Source organism: Mustela erminea, chromosome 9 (genome assembly GCF_009829155.1).
Source record: "Mustela erminea isolate mMusErm1 chromosome 9, mMusErm1.Pri, whole genome shotgun sequence".
NCBI classification, from domain to species: domain Eukaryota; kingdom Metazoa; phylum Chordata; class Mammalia; order Carnivora; family Mustelidae; genus Mustela; species Mustela erminea.
In genome coordinates, this window is record NC_045622.1 from 70,721,893 (window position 1) to 70,739,216 (window position 17,324).

The 17,324-nt window shown below is 34.5% G+C and overlaps 1 protein-coding gene across 12 annotated transcripts in view; it reads right to left on the reverse strand.

Annotated features, from left to right (window-relative positions):
* Positions 1-17,324, reverse strand: part of SOX6 (SRY-box transcription factor 6) — a 607,305-nt gene that overhangs the window by 467,764 nt on the left and 122,217 nt on the right. For 3 of the 12 annotated variants that reach the window (XM_032360347.1, XM_032360346.1, XM_032360342.1), the window contains exon 3: positions 5,247-5,328. The exons of the other annotated variants lie outside the window; for them this stretch is intronic. The gene's annotated coding sequence lies outside the window, so the exon portion shown is untranslated. The remainder of the gene's footprint in view (positions 1-5,246; positions 5,329-17,324) is intronic. 12 annotated transcript variants of the gene reach the window in all.

The following is a 17,324-nucleotide window of genomic DNA, read 5'->3' on the forward strand; positions in this document are numbered from 1 at the left end:
TCTATCTTTGCACCCAAAGCAACAAACTAGAAAATAAATCCGTTTGGAAAAATTATCTCAAGTTTTGCCAGGAGAAGGAGAGTAAAGGAAGTTTCAGATTTCTTGTTAAAAAAAACTGACAGCAAGCCTTCATATTAGACTGTACATGTCTATCCACTAAGATTATTCAAACATTTAAAAAGTATTCTTATTAAGAAAGTTAAGTTCAAATGAAATGTTTTTTTTTTTTTTCAAGGATAACTCTAAAAAAGGCCTTAGGGGTTAAGGTTTTCACCATTGGTTCTAAGAAAACAACTTACAGTGTTTTAAGTGAAATCAAGGTAAATGGCATTTCACTGAAATGTGCTGCTACGGCCTGTAGGACTTGAAAAACACAAACAAGTATTTCTGGGATTTTGTTTTCCCTGGAAAGGAAAACAGGAAGAAAAATTTTTACATAGTCATGAGGCATAGGGCAAGAAATGGACATATAAATAACTGTTAGCTCAGTGTAAAGGATCCCTGAAGAAAGAAAAGTAGCCCAGGAGATGTGCACATCAAATAAAAATGGAGAATATGGCTATATTTCAGCTCAAACCAATATTCCCTTTTCAGGAATCATGCCCTCTGGCTCACTGCTGACAATCCATAGATAGCACATGAGTGAGATGAGTTCATGAGTAAGATGAACAGGCATGCTCCACGGCAGGTAAATAAATTTGTTTCCACTGAGATAATTATTCTTACCGTATGTCACTACTCTCATGGCATAAACAGGACAGGTGATGACATCCTATAAAATGCAATTTTTATTCCTATACTCCTGACATTGAGATATATAACCCATTCAGCTCTTATGAATTTTTTTTCTCTGAAACTATGAGAGGGTTTTTGTTATTGTTGTTCTTGGACTTTGCCTTTTTTAAAAATGCTATCATCAACTGTGCAATACTGTTAAAGAGACTGGGGAAAAATGGAACTGTCATTATTTTAGGCTATCTGGTCCTATACAAGGACTACATGTGTTATTATCTGAGATAGCTGAATGTAGCTATGTTACTTGCATTTTTTTAAGGTTAACATCTGCATGATATAACCTCTGTGCAGTACCTGTATCCTCAAATAAATGCCCTCTCCCAAACCTCAAGTACTTTCAGACCTAACATAGGCAAGAAACAAGGAATCACAAGCCTTTGTACCAACAAATAATTTTTCCAACTATAATTCATTAGTACCTTATTCCAAAAGCATATGAATACTTACAAGATGGTTAATCCTCATTAAAAACTAAGATTACATGACATAATTACATGTAAATAAGAAAAATGAATTAAACTCTTACCCTTTCCTATGTCGGGCACTAGTTGTGAATCATATATACAATTAGAGTTATATTGCTAAGCTAAAAATATTGGTAAAGATCTAAAAATGACAAACAGTGCCTTTTAAATTAATGTCTTATTAGTTGAGTGAAGTACACTGACAAAGAATAATTTATGCTTATTCAAACTGCACTCGACATCTTCAGGTGTTTCCAAATGAGCTCACAGAAGAGTGATTAAATGCATCTGATAACAAGCCACACATTGCTGAAATTACTTACCGCCTCATTTTATGATTAATTAAACATGTAGATTAAAGTTGCAAAAGAATTTAGATTAATGAGCAAGTTAAGTCTTGCTGATATAAGTGAATTGGGAATTGGATGCTCTGTGGAACTTTATAAACATGCATTTTATAATGAATAAGACAAGGCTACATGCAGAATCGTGGCCACCAGGGCCTTTTGACGATGCAGTCTTTTTTAACATGGTTTGACAGCTTTCAAATAACATTCTTCTATAGGCTTTAAACTTTGTGCTTTGCTGTAAAACACAAGACTACATAACTCATGTACCAGGAGTACGATTATTTTCAAGCTCTCCAAGGTAATGACCCCCTGTAGCAGCAGCTGTTCAGAAAAAAATTATGAGCTCAATTGTTATTTTAATCAGAGATAGTTTCATAGTTAAAAGCAGTTATGCAACTTGTAAAATTATATGACACCTCATCAGTACCTTCTCTTTAACACTCCTTCCTCCAAAAGCAAAACCATCCCTAAAAGTCACAGCTTCCAGAGGACTTATTAACAAACAGGATCCTCAATCATTCATAAAATATTCAAAGCCATTTATTAGTGAAGTTTCTGTGCTAGGAAAGGTAATGTTTAAATTTATGATGACTCTTATCAGCTCCAAGAGTGTGTCAAAATATTTGCTAGGGTTTGCTGAGTCTCCAATTTTTCTCTTTTAAGACCAGTTTTACCTAATCCAGGTAGCTTAGACTGTGTCAAAAGCCAAGTTGGACTTTATGATTTCCCAGGGCAAGAGAAATTTAGGTTGTTCACAGAGATGTAGTACATTCTCTTTTGCAAGTGATACAGAAGTGTAGAAAAATTAAGCTTAAGTTAATAAACTAGTTTGTGGTTTAAAATCTATTCCATTTTTATTACGAAGCTTGTAGCACAATGCCATTTATTATTACCATAGCATAATAAAGACAATCCTAAAATTCACTGAATGGATCTAATCTGCTATCTAAAATATACATCTAATTCTTTTCTACTTATTTTCAGATCTTATGTATGATCCATTTTTTGGCAAGATTTTTGTAGCACTTTTTTTTCTTTTTAATTCATATTTTTTTAAAACTCTAAATACTTACCAAGAGAACTATGGAAATTTTTACATAAGATCAAAAGGAACTGTTTCATGACAAAGGTGGCTAATTACCATCATTAACCCCCATATGGACATAATTTCCCATTTGAAGATTTATGTTAGTGAAAATATAATATTGAGATATAAGTTTCTGACTATGCTGAAATTCATTAAAAGTTAAAATCAGCTTTAAAAGCAGCCAAAACAAAATAGTCTCCATTTGATTTATTTACGATTTAATTACAATTAAATTACATATTTATATATTATATAAATATTTTATATTTATATATTTATATAATATATAAATATATTATATTTATATATTACAAATAAATTACATTTATTTATTTCCTTTCAGTTTTAAGTCAGTGTCTTCCACCAAGTACTGTAAACCACATCTTATCACCACAAAAGGTTATTTTAAATTTATAAACTTTTCCTCCTTGTAACTCAACTTGAATACAATAATAAGGATTTCTAGGTAAAAATATGGACACAAATACTGCAAGGACCAAATAATAAACTTTCTGCTTATATGAAAATTTAAATTTTTCATTTACATCCTTAAAAAAAGGAAATCTGACAAAAAAGTGGTTATGTCAGTCCCAAAGAGGCTGTATTAGATAACTAAAAATAATTCCTTTGCAATTGTAAGATACATTTGGTATATGCCAGACAGACATAGACTATTCAGACAGTTCAACAAGCAACCAAATTTTAAGGAGCAGGATCCTTCTACTTCAGTCATTGCCATACTATTTCTAGGCCAAACAAATTATGAGGTGTGTCCTGGAGTTACTAATAATTTAATAGAAATTGTGTCACTCCTATGGCATTTTAATACAAGAAAATACATATATTTCCCCCATGAAAGTACTTTCTGTAAAATAACTTTGAGTCCTAAATACTGAATATACTTAGCTATTATAACTACTTATTATTATTAACATGTTTTGATTTTTCTGATAAATTTTTTATAAAGTTTACCTGCATAAAGTATATAAATTTACTGGTTATTTAAAGTTAAGTTTTAAATGTTTACTTGTAATACCAAAATAGGTACTTCACCTTGAAATTTTAAATAAATGGGCAATTAAAATATCCCAAATCAGCCATAATGTAATATAAAAATTCCTAACATTATTTTCATTAAATCAAGATGGCAATTTATTATAATACATATTTTTTAATTCTACAACATATAGTCATGTGGCCTATGGACCTTACATTTCTAAGGGGAGACTGTATTTTCTCTATCACATGTACAGGCTGAAAAAAAGTATGAAACATACTCATCAGAAACTAAAATGAGACAACTGAACTCATTTTTGCATGTGATTGGGCCAAGGTTTGCCAAGCTGAACTATAAATGCATTAATACCCACAATACCACCAAATGCTGAATTATTAACATTGTCAGCTCCTCAGTTTCAGTTCAAGCCCTATAGAGGAGTTTTGTGTGATTCATCAAAATGAATACCTTCATGAATACCTTACCTTCTGTCTAAGTCTTTCAACGTGTTTACAAGCATCCTAGGGCAAAATGTTTTAAGCTAAAAATAAAGTAACTCTCAACCAAGCAAACTATCATCAAGGTCAATGGAAGGTTTACAAATGCAAAGAACCAATCTATAACGAAGGGGGCAGATGAAGCCAGATGCCACCCCATGCTAGATCCTTGTCAACTCAGCACCCAGCAGTTGACAAGACGTGGTTTCCCTTGGCAGGATCAACAAAATTACGTACTACACCTATGAATTGTATATGTTAATGTACGTATTCAAGAGCCAAAAACAGTGCTAAAAATTGGCTCCCAAACTATTATGATTTATCATTTTTTATTCTATTAACTGTGTAAATTCTTTAGTTCTCTTACACAAATACAGAGTTAATTAACTAGTCCTGAATTTTTTCTTCAATGAAGAAATAAAAAGATTTCTCTGTTTTCTAGATTATTTATGCTAAATCACTTTTAAAATCTCTATGTATCCAAAATATTTTTGTAAGCGCACATTAACAGTGGTTTTATATAAGGTCTTATATAAGATGAATGGAGACTTAAAGGATGATTATTTTTTAAAGTCAAAGGTTTCTAAACTTTGTATCTTACATCACTTCTGTGTATCTTATATCACTTCTTTTTGAAATCAAAACTAATTTTATTCATTAAAAAAGCTTACACCTGAAACTAATATAATATTATACATCAATTATACCTAAATAAATAAATAAATGTAAATTAATTCAAGATTTGGGAAAATTTAGGGTTTCTGATACTGCTCTTCCTAATCCTTTATTATATATATATATGTCCCTTATAAATAGAAGCATTTCTGAAAAACATTGAATTGTGATCGTAAAATGGTTTAATTAGTATGTAAAGTTTAGCCAATAATCCCAATAGTTTTAAATATAACTTAAAAGTAGAAGATGTGAAAGTACTGAGCATTAAAGTTACCTAAGCCTTAGTATTGGATCACAAAAATACAATGCAATCTTCATTTGCCATGGAAATAGGAAATAAATGGGAACATTTGTTATACTCATAAATTATATATATTATACCTGGGCTCTTATACAAAGTGATGAGGGGTCACAAAGTTCTTCTTGAAGCATTTTTCTTTCCTCATCAGAAGATATAGAATGTCTAAAAAGAAGAAACTAATCATTATTGGACCCACTATGCCAGATATAAAATAAATGTTCTCTATGCATCATATAATCTTCCCAACAACCACACCCATTTTATAGATGAGGGGACTGAGTTTCAAATAGGCAAAGGAATTTGTCTGGAGTCCCACCAAGTGGTGATGAGAGTAAAGCCCTATGAACCCAACTCCAAAGTCCAATTGTTCTTTCAGCTATATTACACTTATTTATGGCCTATATTATTTTTGCATTTATGTTATTCTTCACTATCTAGAATCCCCACCTGCTTCTTCTCAGTTAATCCATTCCTACTACTTTTGTCTAAATTTTACCTATTCCCAAAACTATGTTGTGTTCTGAGCAGTTTGTTTAAAAGCCTCTATTACAACAAATCAAGTTAAACTGATTCACACAATATATATTTATATACTGTTACCAATGTTATCATTGACATTACAACAATGTAATCACAAAATGGTTTCACTGACACTACAGTATGTTTTTTCCATTCTCCCATTCTATACCCCCTATCTCTCTCACATTTGTAGGAAATTTACAGCTACTACTAGTGGCAATAGTAGTAGCATTAGTATTAATATTATATATTACCAGCTTCAAAAAACTACCTCTTGCTCTCATGCTGCTCTCTGGATCCCCAAAATCTTACTCTCTGCTTTCATTCTGCTCAAATGTTCTCATATCCTTAAACCACCTCTCTGTTCTTCCCAACCAAAAAGTCTACCCCTGACTATTTCAAAAAAGGTGTAAGACACTCTTTATTATCATTTATGCAACAAATATCTAAGAATTTACTATATGCTAGAAACTACGGATAAATAAATAAGATAGACTTTTTTGTCTAAAACCTTACAATATACCACAAAGAAAGATAAGTAAACAAAAACTTATAACATAGATTTGTGTCACAATAAATGTAAAAAATATCTAAGTGATATGGTACAAAAATTGAAGAGTAGTAAATCATCTGGGCGGTAGTAGTCCAGAAAGGCTTCACATAGAAGGTGATATATATAATAAAGTTTTATTGATTAACAGGATGCAGGCAAAGAAATAGCAATAGTTACCATCTATTATTTAATATTTTCTGTATGAGAAACACTCATATCTAATTTATATTCAATATATATTATGCAATTTGGGGGGGAAAATATGGAGAATTCTGTTTCTGATTAAGATGGACGAATAGGGACTGGATTTGCCCTTCTGACTTACACAGCTCTGGGGGGACAGACAAAATATAAGAAAACAACAGTTTTCAGATACTGGACATCAAGCAATGATGAACAATGATTCCTAAGGGGAAAAAAATGAGGTTACCCCTATGGTTGTCCCAGCTTATCACATGAAGAAAGGAATTACCCACAGTGCACAAAGGCAGAGCCTAATGGTCTCGGTGAGTTAAGAAGATGAAACTGGGAGTCTAGAAAGCCAAGGTGGTTATAGTTCATAGGACAGAGTAATAGGAGAGAGACCTACATATAGACTTACAGAAATAAAATTTAGCCAATTACTGAGCAGATCATGTGTGTGAGGAAACTAACCAAGGTTAGGAAAAGATACACTTAAAAGGAACAGAGAGAACAGTCCCCAGAACACACATAAAGCTAAGAATGGTTCATTCCTCCATCATCAAAAGTATAAAATTTCATAACACAAGAAGCATTTGTCAAAGTACGAGCAGTATTACCTCAGTAGTGAAGATAATTAATCCTAAAGGCTATAGTAGTTCCAACTGACAGAGCTTAAAAGCAAGCTTTGAAAAGATCAAGGTTTCCAAGTACCTTAACTGCATACCAGAAAGTAAGTCCAAAAATATTTATAAGACTATAGAAACATTTAGTACTCAAGAAGGTAAAGAGCTGCCATCCAATAAAAAATTAGCAGCCATACACAGAAGAAGGAACATACAATCCATAATGAGGAGAAAAGTCAATCAATTAAAACTAACCCAGAAATAACAAAGACGAAAATGAGCACACAAGGATATTAAAACATTTATGGCTGCATTCTATTTATTCATTGAACTAAAAGAAAGACTGAACTTATTACGCAGAATATTGGATATATTACAGAGACTCAAGTTAAACTTCCAGAAATAAAATATTCAATGTCTGAGATGAAAAATATACTGGGCAAAATTAAAAGCAGATTAGACACTGCATGACAAGACAAATGAACTTGAAGACTTATCAAGAGAAACAATCCAAAATAAAATAGAGTGGAAAAAAATAAGATGCCCTGAAAATGGTAAATATGTGGTAAGTATGAAAGACTTTCTTGTTTTTAAAAAAAAAAAAAAAAAATCTTCAAAGCAAAAATAATTATTTTTAAGTTTATAACACATGCAGAAGTAATGTGCCTGACAATAACACAAAGACTAGGAGGGAGAAATATAGGTATACTATTATAACATTCTTAGCCATATGTGAAGTTGGATAATATTACTTGAAATAAGACTATGATAAATTATATAGGATTGTTCTAAATTCTAAAGCAACCACTAATATGTAATTAAAACAAAAAATTAAAAGTAATAAGCCAACAAAGAATTTTAAGTGAAATCATTAAAAAATTCTCTATAAATTAAGAGAAATCAGGAAAAGGGAACAATGAACAGATGGTACAAATAGAAAATAAAGAGCAGATCATGTATTTAAACTCAATCACATCAATAATTACATTAAGTGTAAATGATCTAAATATCCAAATTAAAAGGGGAAAATTGTCATATTGGATAAAAAGCAAGACTCAACTGCATGCAGTCTACAAGAAATTCACATCAAAAATGAAGACACCATACTTGAAAAGATGGAAAATATGTTACTCATACTACCACTAATAAAAAGAAAGCTGCAGTGGCCATCAGGCAAAGTAGATTTCAGAGCAAAGGATATTACTAGAGATAAAGGGATCCTTGTACAATGATAAAGGGGTCAATTCATTAGGAGGATATAATGACCCTAAACATCCATCAACTTAGTAGAGCTTCTAAATATAAGGAAGAGGAGGCACCTGGGTGGCTCAGTTGGTTGAGCATCTCTTTGTTTTGGTTTAGGTCATGATCTCAGGGTCATGGAATTGAGCCCCTCAACTGGCCAAGCTCTCTGCTCAGCAGGGAGTCTGTTTGAAATTATCTCTCTGCCCCTCCCCCATTCATGCCCCCCCCAAATAAATAAATAAATATTTTAAAAAATAAGTAAATACAAGAAAGAAAAACTAATCAAATTCCAAGGAGAATTATAATCAGAGTTTTCAATATCTCTTTCAGGTAATGATAGACCAAGTAGACAAAAAATCAGTAGGATATAGAAGACCTGAACAATAGTATCAACCAACTGTACCTAATTTACATTTATAGAACTTTATTGAACTTAACACCTAATAAAATAATTAGGAATTCAATAACAGAAAGATATCCAGAAAAATCTTTAAATATTAGAAAATAAAATAATACTTGTAAATGACCCACAGATCAAGGTAAAAACCAAAAAGAAAATTAGAAAGTATTTTGGACTGAATAAAATTGAAAATACCACATATCAAAATTTATGGAATGCAGCTAATGCAGTACTTAAAAGTAAATTTATAGTACTAATACCTATATCAGAAAAGGTCTCAAATTAATGATCTCAGCTTTCACCTTAAGTAACTAGAAAAAGAAGTGCAAATTAAACCTGAAGTATATGGAGAAAAGGAAATAATAAGGATAAAAAATCACTAAAATAGAAAACAAAAGAGTAATATTAAATTTTGATATGTTATATTTACATTCTTATATTAGAAATAAGAGACATCACTAAAGATTATACAGATCTTAACAGGATAGAAAATATTAAGAACAACTCTATGCCAATAAATTTAAATACCTAGATGAAATGCTCTTAAATAAGGTCCATAACTCAGATGAAATAGATAACATAAATTGCCCTATATTTAGTAAAGAAATTGAATTTTCAATTAAAAATCTTCCCAGAAGAAAGCTCCAAGCACGGATGGCTTCATTAGTGGACTCTTTTTTTTAAGTATTCAAAAAGAAATAATACCTATTGTACAAAAACTCTTCCGGAGATTTGAAAAAAAGGGAATACTTCCCAACTCATTCCATGAGGCTACAGTAATCAAGTAATCAAGATTGTGGCATAAAAAAATAGACAACTAGATAAAATGGAAGAAAACAGAGACTCCAGAAATAAACCTATTTGTATATGATCAATTGATTACCAAAGAAAGTGCCAAGGCAATTTAATGGGGAAAGGACAGCCATAAGCAAAAATATAAACCTCAAACTGTATCTTACTCCACTACCAAAATTAGCTCAAAATGAATCACAGACCTCAATTAAAAGTTTAAATTAGGTGTGTCAGGGTGGTTATTTGTTAAGTGTCTGCCTTCAGCTCAGGTCATGATCCCAGGGTCCTGGGATTGAGCCCCACATCAGGCTCCCTGTTCCATGGAGGAACATGCTTCTCCCTCTCCTATTCCCTCTGCTTGTGTTCCTTCTCTTGCTATCTGTCTCTCTGTCAAATAAATAAATAAACTATTTTTTTAAAAAATAAAAGCTTAAACTATTAAACTTCTAAAACAACACAAAGGGAAAAATCTTTGTGACCTTGGGTTTTGCAAAAATGTCTTAAAGTGACACAAAAAACATGAAATACAAAATAAAATAATAAATTGGATTTCATCAAGATCTAAAACTTTCATTCTTCAGGACACTTAAAGTTACAAAGCAAGCCAAAAACTAGTAGAAAATATGTGCAAAACATATACCCCAAAATAACTTGTAATTTAGAATATATAAAAACCATTACAACTCAATAAAAAAGAAGACAACCAATCAAAAAAAACCCAGCAAAATATTTAAAAGACACTTTAAAAAGGTAGATGGATGGCAAATAACCACATAAAAAGATGCTTAACATCGTCAGTTATTAGGGAACTACAGATGAAAACTATAGTGAGATACCACTATAAGCCACTTGCATGGCCAAAATTGAAGACTAAACATACAAAGTATTAATAAGGATCTGGGCAACTGTAACTCTCACACACTGCCGTTAGAAATGTAAAATGGGGGTGGGAGGGTGGCACCTGGGTGTGTCAGTCTGTTAGGTTAAGCATCGGCCTTGGGCTCCTGTCATGATCCCAAGGTCCTGGGATTGAACCCTGCATCAGGCTCCCTGTTCATTCGGGAGCCTGCTTTTTCCTCTCCCTCTGCCCCTAACCCTGCTCATGCTCTCCCTCCCTCACTCTCTCTCTCTCTCTCTCAAAATAAATAAATAAAATCTTAAAAAAAAAAAAAAAAGAAAAGAAAGAAGTGTAAAATGATGCAACTGCTTCTTTGAAGAAAATTAGCAGTTCTTTTAAAGAAATCTATGTAATCTAGCCATTTCACTCCTAGGTATTGATCCAAGATAAAGAAAGCTTATATGTACCCAAAGACAATGACCAAAGTAGCCTCATTTGTAATAAGCAAAAATTAGAAAGAACCTGAATGTATAATCAAATTGTGGTATATCCATATAATGAAATACTACTCAGCAATTTAAAAAATAAGTTATTAACAAGCACAACACAAGTGAATCTCAAAATAATTACGCTGAATGACATAAGCTAGACAAAATAATTACGCTGAATGACATAAGCTAGACAAAAAAGAATAAATAATGTATCACTCCACTTACATAAAGTTTTTTAAATGCAAACTAATCTATAGTGATAGCATATCAATGATTGTCGAGGTATAAAGTTAGGGAAAGATCAAGTAGGGGAAGAAGTAAGGAACTCTGAAGAGACATTAAGAAAGAAACTGTTAGAAGTGATGGATATGCAAATTATCTTGATTGCAGAAGTGGCTTCACTGGTGTATACCTACATCAAAACTTACCAAACTATAGCAATTCCTATCAAAGTACCATCCATCTTTTTCAAAGAAATGGAACAAATAATTCTAAAATTTATATGGAACCAGAAAAGACCTCGAATAGCCAAAGGGATATTGAAAAAGAAAGCCAACGTTGGTGGCATCACAATTCCGGACTTCAAGCTCTATTACAAAGCTGTCATCATCAAGACAGCATGGTACTGGCACAAAAACAGACACATAGATCAATGGAACAGAATAGAGAGCCCAGAAATAGACCTCAACTCTACAGTCAACTAATCTTCGACAAAGCAGGAAAGAATGTCCAATGGAAAAAAGACAGCCTCTTCAATAAATGGTGCTGGGAAAATTGGACAGCCACATGCAGAAAAATGAAATTGGACCATTTCCTTACACCACACACAAAAATAGACTCAAAATGGATGAAGGACCTCAATGTGAGAAAGGAATCCATCAAAATCCTTGAGGAGAACACAGGCAGCAACCTCTTCGACCTCAGCCACAGCAACATCTTCCTAGGAACAACGCCAAAGGCAAGGGAAGCAAGGGCAAAAATGAACTATTGGGATTTCATCAAGATCAAAAGCTTTTGCACAGCAAAGGAAACAGTTAACAAAATCAAAAACAACTGACGGAATGGGAGAAGATATTTGCAAACGACATATCAGATAAAGGACTAGTGTCCAGAATCTATAAAGAACTTAGCAAACTCAACACCCAAAGAACAAATAATCCAATCAAGAAATGGGCAGAGGACATGAACAGACATTTCTGCAAAGAAGACATCCAGATGGCCAACAGACACATGAAAAAGTACTCCATATCACTCGGCATCAGGGAAATACAAATCAAAACCACAATGAGATATCACCTCACACCAGTCAGAATGGCTAAAATCAACAAGTCAGGAAATGACAGATGCTGGCGAGGATGTGGAGAAAGGGGAACCCTCCTACACTGTTGGTGAGAACGCAAGCTGGTGCAGCCACTCTGGAAAACAGCATGGAGGTTCCTCAAAATGTTGAAAATAGAACTGCCCTATGACCCAGCAATCACACTACTGGGTATTTACCCTAAAGATACAAACATAGTGATCCGAAGGGGCACGTGCACCCGAATGTTTATAGCAGCAATGTCCACAATAGCCAAACTATGGAAAGAACCTAGATGTCCATCAACAGATGAATGGATCAAGAAGATGTGGTATATATACACAATGGAATACTATGCAGCCATCAAAAGAAATGAAATCTTGCCATTTTCGACAACATGGATGGAACTAGAGCGTATCATGCTTAGCGAAATAAGTCAAGCAGAGAAAGACAACTATCATATGATCTCCCTGATATGAGGAAGTGGTGATGCAACATGGGGGCTTAAGTGGGTAGGAGAAGAATCAATGAAACAAGATGGGATTGGGAGGGAGACAAACCATAAGTGACTCTTAATCTCACAAAACAAATTGAGGGTTGCTGGGGGGAGGGGGTTTGTGAGAAGGGGGTGGGATTATGGACACTGGGGAGGGTATGGGCTTTGGTGAGTGCTGTGAAGTATGTAAACCTGGTGATTCACAGACCTGTACCCCTGGGGATAAAAATATATGTTTATAAAAAATAAAAAATTAAAAAAAAAAAAGAGAGACCAAGCATGAGGAGTGGCAGGCAGAGGGAAAGGGAGAAGCAGGCTCCCCACTGAGCAAGGAGCCCAATGCGTGGCTCGATCGCAGGACCTAGAGATCATGATCTGAGCCAAAGGCAGATGCTTCACTATCTGAGCCACCCAAACACCCCAAAATATTATTTTAATAAGAGCATGAATGTGGTCTTTAATTGTCTTCTGTAAAATTAAATATTACAAAGAATATGATATGGTAAAAAACTAGGCAGTTTGGGTACCTGGGTGGCTTAGTGGGTTAAGCCGCTGCCTTAGCTCAGGTCATGACCCCAGGGTCTGGGGATGGAGCCCCATGTTGGGGTCCCACATCACCCCACCCCACCTACTTCAGCCCTCCCCCTGCTTGTGCTCTCTATCTTGCTTGAACATTCTCTGTCAAATAAATAAATAAAATCTTTTTAAAAAAGAAAATGTAAGAGGGTTCCCCTTTCTCCACAATGTTTATAGCAGCAATGGCCACAATCGCCAAACTGTGGAAAGAACCAAGATGCCCTTCAACAGACGAATGGATAAGGAAGATGTGGTCCATATACACTCTGGAGTATTATGCCTCTATCAGAAAGGATGAATACCCAACCTTTGTAGCAACATGGATGAGACTGGAAGAGATTATGCTGAGTGAAATCTATCAAGCACAGAGAGTCAATTATCATATGGTTTCACTTATTTGTGGAGCATAACAAATAGCATGGAGGACATGGGGAGTTAGAGAGGAGAAGGGAGTTGGGGTAAATTGGAAGGGGAGGTGAATCATGAGACACTATGGACTCTGAAAAACAATCTGAGGGGTTTGAAGTGGCGGGGCGTAGGAGGTTGGGGTACCAGGTGGTGGGTATTATAGAGGACACGGATTGCATGGAGCGCTGGGTGTGGTGAAAAAATAATGAATACTGTTATGCTGAAAATAAATTTAAAAAAAAAGAAAGAAAAAAAACCTATATACCTTAAATATATGTAGCTTATTGTATGCCAATTATACCTCAATAAAGATGTAAAAAAATGCAGTAGGTAAGATTCTCACTTCACAGGTGAGGAAGAGGAAGCTAGGCTCCAAAATGTTATACAATTTGCCTAAGATCACAGCTAGTACACAACAGTACCCAGGGATGGCAGGGATTCCACACCATATATTTCAAAACTAATATGAAACATCTAATATAGTTCTGACTCGTGAATGACACTCAAAAAGTGTTTGGGGGTTTTAAAGTATTAGAGGCATATAAAAAGCCTAAGATATGAAAAAGTCAATATTTTAACTGTCCCCAAAGCTATTCAATTTCTTACACTTAGAATTTTTATTGTGTACTTATTGATAGGATATTTAAATTTCTAAAGAAGTTTTTTTAACCTGAAGTATTTTAATTGATATATGGCAGAGTTTCTGTAATGACCTCAAAAAGCATTTTACTGGAATCTATTACGCACCACATAATATGCACTATTTGCTAGGCCCAAGTGAGACAGATTTTTAAGTCCTCTATAGGTAATGAAAGAACTCCTTTGATGAGGCAATGGCAAGGGGTTCAATATGTCAGGAGGCCAAGGTGCACATACAGTTGAGTGGAAGATGGAGATGACCAGAAACTCTAGGTCTCTAAAAAAGGAACAGTGCCGATGTTCCTTCCACCCATTACAAGGTTCCTGCCATGAAGAAGGAATAACGGCCAAAGCATTTCCCAAGGAGAAACTATTAGGTTTTGTTTAAATCACTTTTTTGCTCTTCTTTTCATATATGTATATTTCATTTCTACTCACAAATAGATTATAAATTCTTAAGGACTAAATCTTCCTTTTCCATTTTAAATTCCAACTGATGTCTAGAGAGTTCTGAATTCATATTCTTACTGAGTGAATGAATAAGTGAGTGAATGCATATTAGTGTTAGTCTAAACGATAGAGTAATGAGAATGACAAAGATCATTTACAAAATCAACTTGACTTTGTCCCATTCTTTGAAAAGTCTATTTTTTCTTAATTTTTATTTCCATAAGTCTTTTCTTGTTCATGAGTATCCTACTTTCTTGCACTATTTCCTCTTCCCTTGAAAGAGACAAGTAGAGAGGGTCTATATCCTAAGTGTAACATGTGTTGCAACTACACCTTCTGTGGAGAAGGACAAATACAGCAATACAACCAGAGTAGTAGTCATCACTTTGTCTGATAAAATTCTAAAAGTAACCAAATTCTGCGCACCTGTTTTACTCCATGTACTAATGCCTATGTGAAAGCCAGCTGATAGGAATGCCATAATCTCAAGGATAGTTACTTTTCTCACTCATAGTACCCAAGTGTTACTTTACCCCCTTCTGAAATCAACAAGGCCCTGCCTGGTGCATATTAACCCCTGGTATTAATGACTTTCGTGTTTACGTTATGCCTTTAAATCTTCAAAATAATTTTTCTGGGTTTTTTTTTATTATGTCCAGTTAGCCAGCATATAGTACATCATTAGTTTTTGATGTACTGTTCAATGATTCCATGTTGCATATAACACCCAGTGCTCATCATAACACTTGCCCTCCTTAATACCCATCACCTGGTTGCCCTATCCTCCCACTCACCTCCTTTCTCTAACCCTCAGATTGTTTCCCAGAGTCCAGAGTCTCTCAAGGTTAAAAATGACTTTAAGTATATTCTGATTCCTTTAAAAACACATCTTCCTTCCAATTCTCCATGGAAAGAAAAAATACTCCCAGTTTTCACTGGGGATCTAACCAATGAGATGGCAAGGGATTTGAGCATTTCCCTCTCCCTTTTCAATAATTCAGTACTGTGATGAATGACAGAACAGGGAAAGCAATCCCTCATAATTTTCATCACATATAATCTGACCAGGCCTATTGATCCTACATTGGCAAGTCTCTCTTCCTTTCCCTAAATACCCACCTTTTACCTCCAGCCTGAACTACTGTAATAGCTGCTCACAAGCTCACAAGCTGCTTCTCTAGTTCAAGTCTTAATTCCCTTTAATCGGCTCTACAAACTGCTGGTTGAACTACTTTTTCAAAAGCAAAGCTCTTGCCATACTATCAGACTATTTGGTTGTGATGGCCCCAAATACCTTAACCTAGTTTTATAGGCCACTACAATATGATCACACTAAATCTTCTATATACATACCCTATACCTCAGTCAGACTGGACACCTCATTGTTCCCTATCTCATACTTCCCTGTTTCCATTTGTCTATCCCATACCCATCGTTGTGATATCCCCTCACAATCAGGATGCTTCTCTCTTTTTTTTTTTTTTTTTTTAAATTTATTTATTTATTTTTTTTTATTTCCAGCATAACAGTATTCATTATTTTTGCACCACACCCCGTGCTCCATGCAATCCGTGCCCTCTATAATACCCACCACCTGGTACCCCAACCTCCCACCCCCCGTCCCTTCAAAACCCTCAGATTGTTTTTCAGAGTCCATAGTCTCTCATGGTTCACCTCCCCTTCCAATTTCCCCCAACTCCCTTCTCCACTCTAAGTCCCCATGTCCTCCATGCTATTTGTTATGCTCCACAAATAAGTGAAACCATATGATAATTGACTCTCTCTGCTTGACTTATTTCACTCAGCATAATCTCCAGTCAGAATGGCTAAAATCAACAAGTCAGGAAATGACAGATACTGGCGAGGATGCGGAGAAAGGGGAACCCTCCTACACTGTTGGTGGGAATGCAAGCTGGTGCAGCCACTCTGGAAAACAGCATGGAGGTTCCTCAAAATGTTGAAAATAGGATGCTTCTCTCTTCATCCCCTTTTCCAGTGACAAAATTCTGCTCAAGTTTCAAAGATCATCAAAGAACTACTTCCTAGAGTCCTTCTTCTTAAAGGGATGTATCTTGAATTCTTTTGACCCACCCACCCTAGAGTACTTTTTTTTTTTACTTTATTAAGATACTTAACATATTCTGCATAGAGAATTACTTCTCTATTCTGCAATAATCAATGTAACTTAATTAACATTTTAATCCCTCCTTTGAGCCATGCAAGGAGTCAGACACTAGGTACACAAAAAAGAATAAGAGGGTTTAATAATTCTGTCTAGATTCTTAAGTTCTTAATGACAGGAGTTTTGTGCACTTGCATTTATTTCCAATGCTGCATTAATGTTTTGCTTTGAATATTATCAGTACTCAGTATATATTTGTGCAGCTGAATTAATTTCCAATAGATACTAAACACTCTCCAGGGAAGTAAATATTTGCTACTAAAAAAAAGGGGGGGGATTTCCATAACTGGGAAAATAATCACATCTTTAAATAGTTTTCAAAGGGCAAGTTGAAAGTTAAATTGACCACTGATTACACCATCCAATGTTAAGACTCTAATGGGTCAGGTCACTCCTCACTAGAAACTAAATTCCAAGTAGGACAGGCTGCTTCAGATGATATATTCTCATATGACCAGAGTTTCCA